At 40.9% G+C, this 10,000-nt stretch overlaps 1 protein-coding gene across 17 annotated transcripts in view; it reads left to right on the plus strand.

Moving 5' to 3' along the window:
• LOC143297381 (RNA-binding motif, single-stranded-interacting protein 2-like) overlaps positions 1 to 10,000 on the plus strand; it is a 251,484-nt gene that overhangs the window by 15,897 nt on the left and 225,587 nt on the right. Inside the window, exon 1 of one of the 17 annotated variants that reach the window (XM_076609828.1) lies at positions 9,620 to 10,000. This exon is cut by the window's right edge and continues 320 nt beyond it. The exons of the other annotated variants lie outside the window; for them this stretch is intronic. The gene's annotated coding sequence lies outside the window, so the exon portion shown is untranslated. Of the gene's footprint in view, positions 1 to 9,619 lie in introns of those variants that run through there. 17 annotated transcript variants of the gene reach the window in all.

Raw genomic sequence — 10,000 nt, forward strand, 5'->3', positions numbered from 1 at the left:
TTATAAAAATCGTAATAATCTACACAGAAAAAAATATCTTATCTAGATGTTTATTTCAAAACCGTATATTACTCACAACCTAATAAGCAGCAGTTACACGTCTTTTAAAAAAAATTTTTTAAACTTTACATAACTTCTGTGTTATCTCTTTGTTGGAGGCTCAATGTAAATCCACATGAATGACTGTTGTATGTTAGTGGAATAAATTCCTCTGTGAGATCGCTGAAGGAAGGACCAAGAAAGACAAAATGGGATTCGTCCTCCTCGGCTGATTTATATCATGGATACAATTAGCTGCAACACCGTGGTATATCTTTATTGATGAACTGAATGCGTACATGGTGATGAAACTCTTGTGGTATCTGAATATAGTCAAACAATTCTATGCAAATGTGCTTCATACATTGCTAGATTCGTCCTTTAAAATTGAAACCTCTCACTGGTTTGGATATAATTATCCTAGTCTTGCCATGTGCAGTCAACTGATATTTGCTTAAAACACGAAACAGATTCTTCACCCACGTGACCCCAAACAAATGAAAACCCACGCTTATCTCATGTTTCATGTATATTTGTAGTCTTATGTGTTTTCCTCTTTCACTGCCCAAGATTATATATCATTCTTTATGTTTTGAGTGGTAATCTGTGTTTCTCCATCCCATTTATTTTTTACCAAAATATTGTAAAGCTCACTCACATAAGCGTTTAGATATGACAGGGGATATCTACCCACTTCACCACGAAGCAAATCATTCGGCTTACGTGTGTTAAGGCTCTAAGTACGTGTTTTTTTTCGCTATCCTGATATATCAGTCCAGACCCTTTATTTCGGATCCATACTGTACTGTACATACTTTGCATATCAAAAGGTTTGAAGCAAATTCTTACCCGTAAATTGAATTACGTTCCATGAATACTCAGTTATTAGTGCTTTTTAGCCCTCCACGACAGAGAGAGAGAGAGAGAGAGGAAAGAGACAGAAGAGAGACAGAAACTAGGGCGTTAAGTGAGAAAAGTAAACCTTGGAAGCGAATCAAATTCAATCAAGTGAAACACAACACACTGAAATACATGATTTTCCAAAGAGAGAGGAGAGAGAGACACAGAAACAGCACTGTGAACAATACTCACACCTCCATGATCATCATCATTTTGGACAAACTCTCCAATAAAACACAACTGAAAAAGGCTGGCCAACCCCAACTGGGTGGTGTGACAGAAGACTGGCAAAAGGAAGTGTGTTCCTCAGTGTCTTCATTACGCGTGGTGTCTGTACGTCAACCACTCTAGTCATTTATTTGATTGAAAGTTTGTTTGTGTGTCTGTTTATTTGTTTGCATGTTTATCTATTTCATTTTGTTTTAATGTTTTGTGTCGTTAAGCGTGTATTGATCAGCGTGTTGTACAAGCCTTCCTGTTCGGGCCACAGTGGCAAAGGAGTGTAACCGTGGCTTACCTTTTAAGGAGCGAAACATTCTACTTACTTCCCTTTAACATTCATTTTGTCGCAGTCTGTATCTCTGCGCCCCAATCCCCCCCCCTCCAACCCCCCCCCCCCCCCGCCCCCCCCCCCTCCTCCCTCCGCGCCTGTTATAATGATGCTCACACGCGCTTGTGTGTGTATGTGCGCACGTGTGTGTGTGTGTGTGTGTGTGTGTGTGCGCGCGCGCGCGCAAGCGTGCGAACATTCGTGGTATGTCCATGCAAAATGCTCATTCCACCTATTGTCTCTCAGGAAAATAATTGTTCAGTTGTTGTCATGCAGTTCTTACTGTCTCGATTTAACTACTTTAGAGAGAGTTTTTTGTGCAGGCAACAGTTGGCAAAAGTCCGGTCACTGTAAATGTACTGATAACTGAGAGCTGTTCACTGTGTGTGGCATTCATATCACGAAAATCACACACACGCACAAACATATACATGTACGTGCGCATACACGTACGCATACACGCGCGCACCCCCCTCCCCCCCCACACACAAACACTATTTGATGACAAATTTGATTCAATAAAATCTCTCTCTCTCTCCCCGTCTGTACCCCGCCCCACCTCATTGCACCTGTGTCAGTGTGTGTGTGTGTGTGTGCTCGCGCGCGCGCTCGCGTGTGTGTAATTGTGTATGTGTGCGCGTGTGTGTGCATGCACTGTGAATTTTCGTACTAGACAGTTTGATTTACTGTTTGATACTGCATTCAGTGTCAACTACCAGTCCCCCCTCAAGACAAGACAATCTGTGAATTCAATATTGGAAACTGATCATGAAGGTACGTCTGCCTGTTGTTTGCTGACATAACGTACTGACACCACTGACAGAGAAATGTGCGTGCGTGAGAGAGAGAGAGAGAGTCCGTCATCTGCAGCACTAAGATCCTTGTGAAATATATCAATGTTTGTGGTGTCTGACGACAAATATTTGCTCATGTAAAACCTGTCCACTTTACTCAGGCTATGAAACCTACACCATTTTATTTAGGGTCTGGGCACTGACTTGGACTGTTTGTTCGTGGACTTGAGACAAAGTCGGGGAAGGAATCTTTCTTTGCCTTGTGGGTGGAATTAAGGGGAAGCGGGAAGGAGGTTGGAGGCGAAGACATACCTGGGTATGTGGTAATGGTGAAGGTTCGAAAGAGGGTGTCAGTGTTGCTGTTGATGCAGTTTTGGAATCTAACGGTTTGGTTTGCTTGACTGGCTGTTTTTGATTGGTGGACCACGTTTCGCCAACGCGCGTTTCGTTTGTGAATACTCAGTTATTCAGTGCTTTTTAGCCCAACACGGCACAGAGAGAGAGAGAGAGAGGAGGGGGCGGAGGGGAGAGACAGAAGAGAGATAGAAGCAAGGGCGTTAAGTGAGAAAAGAAAACCTTGGAAGCGAATCAAATTCAATCAAATGAAACACGACATACGAAAATATACTATTTTTCAAAGAGAAAGGAGAGAGAGAGAGAGGGGCACAGAAACAGCACTGTGAACAATACTCCTCACACCTCCATTATCATCATCATTTTGGACAAACTCTCCAATAAAACACAACTGAAAAAGACTGGCCAACCCCAACTGGGTGGTGTGACAGAAGACTGGCAAAGGGAAGTGTGTTCCTCAGTGTCTTCATTACGCGTGGTGTCTGTACGTCAACCACTCTAGTCACTTATTTGATTGAAAGTTTGTTTGTGTGTCTAACTGTTTATTTGTTTGTTTGTTTATCTATTTCATTTCATCTTACCGTTTTTGTGTCGTTAAGCATGTATTGATCAACGTCAGTGTTGTACAAGTCTTCCCGTTCCTTCGTTTTGTCTCACGTCTTGTGCAGGCATAAGACTACCGTAAATAAACATCCAAGTGAAGTTTGAATTTTTCATGTCACCAACAGTTGTACAAAATTCAAGGAATTTTAAGGATATGGAAACAGTTTTGTCATTCTCTCTCCCTCCCCACCTCTCTCTCTCTCTCTCTTTCTCTCTCTCTAACGCGTGACATGTGCATTAGTGGAGTGATGGCCTAGAGGTAACGCGTCCGGCGCTAGGAAGCAAGAGAATCTGAGTGCGCTGGTTCGAATCACGGCTCAGCCGCTGATATTTTCTCCTCCTCCACTCAGTAGAACTTGAGTGATGGTCTGGACGCTAGTCATTCGGATGAGACGATAAACCGGGGTCCCGTGTGCAGCATGCACTTAGCGCACGTAAAAGAACCCACGGCAACAAAAGGGTTGTTCCTGGCAAAATTCTGTTGAAAAATCCACTTTGATAGGAAAAACAAACAAAAACTGCACGCAGGAAAATACACACACACACACACAAAAGGGGTGGCGCTGTAGTGTAGCGACGCGCTCTCCCTGGGGAATTTCACACAGAGAAATCTGTTGTGATAAAATGAAATACAAACACAAATTTTCAATGTTAACAACATGCTAACTTTCTCTGCCTTTCTCGCTCGCTCCCTCCGTCCCTCTGTCTCTCTGATCTCCACACGAACACATTTTGGGAAACTGGGAGGAAAGGAAGCAAAATGGGACTATCTATCGTCGATAGCAGCCTGACCTCCCAGGCGAGAGAGAGATAGAGAGAGAGGAGGGAGAGGGGGGGACACACTGACATGTGGTGTAAGATGAGCATCCACGATAGTTAACCTTCGTTATCAGGCAGATAAGACTGACCCCCACCCTCTCGCCTTCTGCCTGCTCCCAACTTCCCGCCTTTCTGTTTTGTTTATTGCTTTATTGCTTCAGTTTTGTGTTCGCCGTGCGTCAGTGTGTGTCCATGTAGCTCACGGTGTACTAGTTTCTATGATCAACGTCATTCACACACACACAGAGAGAGAGAGAGAGAGAGAGAAACTCAAATTAGAACTCGAAAGGTTTAATCATGGCCCCATCTGAATAATTCACACGAATTTGCAGAGTAATTCGTTTAACGGTAATATACCGACAGAAAAGCATCACGAAAACATACTGTAAACAGTTAATTCAGTTAAGAATAATGGTGTGTGTATTAAGGGCTTTATATAGATACCTACACACGTTCCTTACTATTGCTTCACTTTGAGTTGCCACGAGCAAAGTAGTCCGTAACAAGAAATAGAACTGACAATTATTTTTTTGCGGAACTACTTCAGACAAACTCACGAAAAGCCTGACAACAAAGCAGAAAGTATGATGTTCACCGTCATTCTTACAAAGAGACACGGCAACACATTTACACCTGTATCATTTTTATAAGTACATCACGTCCGATATTCCACATCTAAACCTCATCATAAAGCATTTGATTTGTCTGTCAATGTCAAGCAACATATACTGTTCACAAGTTATAGATTATTTAAACGTTCTGTTGAAAAAATATATCTCACTGTTCTGCACATGTTCATTCCAGTTTTGCCATATATTACCAGTCTTTTGAAGTAGTTCTTTTCAAAAGACTTTTTGAAAAGAAATCCGTCAAATGACATGTGTTTTCAACACCTTGATTTATCCATACAAAACCAAATCGATTTTCAAACAAAAACTCTCTAATTCTAGAAACCCAAGATGTTTCCCCACGTGATTCCAAGTATGATAACATATTATGCACTTTGAGTGGTAATCGCCCATACGTGCAGTCTAAAACCAGCGTCCAACGCACTGCAAGTACGAATGTATGTAAATAAGGTAACGCCCTGTTTGTCCATCCACAAAATCATTAGATGTTTTGATATGAATCCCCACAACATTACTGAAAGCAAATAGAAGGAATGTTTCTGTGTACATATCAGCTTGGTCTAAAACTCATGTAGCCAGGAACCCCAGTGGTTTATTATCATAAAGCAGACGGCACAAAAGAATTGATAATGATTTACTGAAATAAAGGATAGAAAATATCCACGCACTGCGCACTGGCCCAGGGACATATAGACGGCCAGTCACAATGTTTTTTTTCTATTTTATTTACAATAGTTAAAAGAAAAGAAGAAGAGATAAGAAGACATGCAGCGATATGGCGATGACACTGGCCGTTGCAGCAACACACACACTGCGTGCGACACAGCAAGAGAGAGAGCAGGTTCTTGCCATTGACTGGCCAGGTGGAAAGTGACCAGTCATCACCTGCTGTGGCTATGTATGCACGTTAAAGCAAACTATAATGACGCTCGCGTGGCCCGTAAAACAAAACGGGCATATGGCGCTTGTTACTAAGTGGGTGAGGAGACAGACAAGATAATGGAAGAAATATTTTAGCGAGTTCAGTCTTCAGTCTTCACTCTCTCACTCTCTCAGTAAACAAACAAAAAACAGACAAGGAATTTTCCCCTGAGCCAAATATAATTATTAAGACAAAAAAAAGTTTTTCATTCACTTTCTCTTCATCTTGAAAAAAATTAATTTTAAGAAAACCAGGAACAAATGTCTTGACTGTCACAAGCCAATTCTCTCTGCACAACCTGATGATCCAATCCCAGGATCGCCTCAGTCCTAGGCCGGCCAGTTAGTCTACTCACAGTAGTGTCAAGTCAATGTCCACCCCACTCACTCGTGGGAAACTCGGGCACCTCCTCAGTGAACATCCCAGTTCCACAAGGTCCCTCCACTCCGTGGCCGTTCAACATGGAGCCCTGACAACACTTTTTCCAGTTTTTAGCTCTCGGCACACTCCATTTAAATTATTCCTTCCGACACACTGAACGAGCATCCAGCTATTTCTCAATGTTCCCCCTTCATTTACTGTTCCCTTATTTTATTTTATTATATTTGCTAGCAATCCTTTCACACCACTCCTGCATTCATACAATTTTCCAATTAACAATACAATATTCATTCATGAGTCACTACGTCTTATAAATTACACAAATACACAAAAAAAGTATTAATTTATCAAAAAGCAAACATTTCAAAACTAACAGCAAAAACTATATTCTCAAACTATTCAATCATTAGTTACATTTCGAATAAACAATAAAATAAAAACTTATTTTTTTCCCACCTGATGTTCGGAACAGTCAAGGCACACAGACCACATCATCCGAGCTCTGATGCATTCAGACTGACGTTACAGCACATACATATACGCAAACACACACACATGAACATGCACAGCTCACGATTCACCCACACTTACCATGTGCAAAATATTTTCACATTCACACGGGTATTCGAAATGTACAAATAATATCCCCCGTTCTTCCTCTGGCCACAGGCATTCGTAAATCACTCTGTCACAGCGGTAAATATTTGAGTAGTCTGTGTTTGCTACAAGGTGTTCAGTGATAGATTTCTAAATGATTCCTGAACCGATTTACGTCGGACTGGTCGCAAAAGAAAGTGTTGATTATTTAAGATGAATATATAATCTTATTTTAAGTCACATGTCACAGTTTTAGCGAGCTTGTTGCTGAAAATTACAAGCTGCGTTAAATCAGTGTAACGTAGGAAAACACAAACGGTATAGATTTAAAGATGGAATTGCGACGATTCTGCCAGTTGCAGTGTACTGATTCGACAAAAGAGATATTTAGTTAAATACGGTGTGTCAGAAACAGTTTTCACCTCAGCCAAAGCCGTCAACCAACGGTGTGGAGTGATTGTCGTTAAGTGTCGACAATGAAAACCGGCTTTGTCTCTTCTAAATACCTGATCTATTCTTATCCAAGCACTATAATGGTGTGGTTTTAGTTTCCAACAGCAGTCACATAAGCTTAAAGAATTGTAAACTGTAGCATTATGTGTGACGAGAAAGACCAAATGACGTAAGCTTGGCGTCAGTTGAAATGGTTTTTCAGAAAATCAATAATTATAAGCTACGTACAATTTACGATTGAATCAAAATAGTTTTTGTATAATGGTTAGAATTGTAACATCTGATCGACAGTAATTTTTTTTCTTCTTTAAACCAGTTTGATATTCACAAGTAATATTATTCTCTTCCATCCGCTTATGCAATTTAACATTTATGACTGAAATGTTCATTTTGCTACTTGTGTCGCAAAGGGAAATTCCTCTATTGTCAACTGCTACTTCCTTAAAGACTAGAATACACATTGATTCTGTTGTGTTCTGTTTAAACAGTTCTGTCATCCCATTTGGACCAGAATAGTTTTCCTTTCTTTAGTTTCTTAATTGCTATAATAACTTCATCTCTGGAGACAGGACTAATTTTACGAACACTAAAGTTGTCTCCATTTCAGATGATATGTTATGGGCTGTAGATTGTTCTCTCCGAAACTGAACATTGGCTGAAAGCATTATAAAAAAAGAAGATTGATGCAAACAAACGTTCACCTCCCCAACACAGTATGGTGTATTCGTGTATTCTGCAGTAGTGGTATGATTTTTTTTTATACTTAAGTATGATTCATTTTGCCTGTTGAATACTGGTAAGGACTGAAGAATGTGTACACATACATAGTCATCGATCTTGACATACAGTTACGTGTGTGTGTGTGTGTGTGTGTGTGTGTGAATGCATATGTGTGTATGTATGTGTGTGCGCGTACGCGCGCGTTCTGGGATGTGTTGAATGTGTGTGCTGAAATATAGATTGCTGCATTTGTCCCACATGCTAGAGTGGATTTATATAATTTTCCTGACATGTACTGATGTAGACGGAATTATACTTCAATAAAGATTATGGGAAATGGAAAGGGGGCGGGTGCAGGTAATGAAGAATTAAAAGACAATTAATGCAGTTTTCAGCGAAAACGTTAAATGTGTGACTGTTACGATAGAAAGGCCGCCAAATTCCGAATGAAAGAATGACCCACTTACTGACTCGCCCACTTTTTAATTCTCTGACTCGGGTGTAAGTTTCAATGGGTGTTTAATGGCCATAGAGAAATATGTACGAGAAACAGAATGAAACATATCAAATAACCCATAAAATAGATGACATAAAACGTAAATGGTTACAATTACGTATAGTACATAGAATTATCGGAACTAACATAATCCTGAAATGGGAGTTGTAAATAAGAATTATCGTGACTTCTGTATGGAAGTAAAGGATAATATTGAACATGTATTCAAGAGATGCAATAACACAAAACATTTCTGCACATTTTTAAAGAGCTGTTAAAAGGAAAAAGTGCAGCATGTACAAACGTAAGGATAACATAAAATATAGTTTCATTTGGCACAGCCGAAAAGATGGGCATGGAGTCAGTGTTTGACTTTTTAAAACTCCTTGGTAAAATGTCTATTTACAGGGTGCAGAATAGAAAAGAGCATACCGAACCTACCTTCTTTTTTGAGCTACCTGTTTTCGTGATGTAAATTTGAAGAACAGAACTCAGAAATGGCGTGGACAATAAATGACTTTAAAACAAAGTGGCTGCCATATGACTGAAATTCAAGACTGTCCAGAATTTAAATGTACGGTTAAAAGGTTTATGAGCCCAGAAATATGTTTAATATTTTGACGTTCTCTTTACGGGTGAAATATTTACCCCTCGTTTGCCGCCCTCATTTTATTTGTTCAATTTTCCTTTCTTCTAGATGTCTGTTGTGTTATAAAGAAATGTCATTAAAAAGTCTAGGTCGCAGTGTAGAGCCTTTCAAAAATATATCCTTGCTTTGTCTTTTTCCTTTTACTGTTCATGGAAAGAGGTTGGAAAGGGGAGGGGGGGTGGGTGCCCGAATCGGTTAGGCGTTGACTTCTGATTCAGTGTTCATCGGTGATCAGGGTTTGAAACTCAGTTTCGGCATGGTAATTGGATCCTTGGAAAAGGCATGTTTATCCCATTTTACTCCGTCCATCCAGCTGTGAATGGGCACAAGACTTCGGTTTTCTTGTGAAGGGGCCACAACATTTTCTGTTCTTAATTCATGTGGCTGATTTTATGGGCATCTCACGTGTTTTGAGTGCATCGCCTCTTTTGTTGTATCGCTTCAAGTGGTGCAATGGTGTGTGTGTGTGTGTGTGTGTGCGTCTAGTGCGGGCGCGCGTGCCGAGGGTCCACTGTATTGAAAAAAAAAAAAAGGGGGAGAGGGGGGGGGAATGATGTTGACGGGAAAAACAGTATGGCTAGTGTTGCGCCTTCCTTACCGTTGAACTTTTTTTTTTCGACGAATTTAAAGGATTTTTATCTGAGTTAAAACAACGAAGCCTCAGTGGGCGCGTGCTCATATGGGTACAGTGTGTGTGTGTGTGTGTGTGTGTGTGTGCCTGTGCGCCTGTTTCAAAATCAGTCGATCTCCGCGCGCTTGCGCTCGTGCGTGAGGAAACGCATGATGTGCGTGTGAAGAGAGGAAGTGTTCAGCGAATCCAAGATAGGACACACACACACACGCACACGCACACGCACACACACACACACTCACGCACACACACACACACACACACACACGGAGAGAGAGAGAGAGATGTTCCTGTTATCATACTGGAAGATAACCCACACACGCAGACCCCGACAGAGACTGCACTCAAAGCGAAGAAGAAGACTAAGTGAATCTCAGTCTGTGCTCACAGAAGGTCCTTCAGTTGGCGGCAAACATTAGAGAAATTCAATTCAGTTTGATTTGAAACACAGAACCCCAACTGC

Source organism: Babylonia areolata, chromosome 2, assembly GCF_041734735.1.
Source record: "Babylonia areolata isolate BAREFJ2019XMU chromosome 2, ASM4173473v1, whole genome shotgun sequence".
Classification (NCBI taxonomy): Eukaryota; Metazoa; Mollusca; class Gastropoda; order Neogastropoda; family Buccinidae; genus Babylonia; species Babylonia areolata.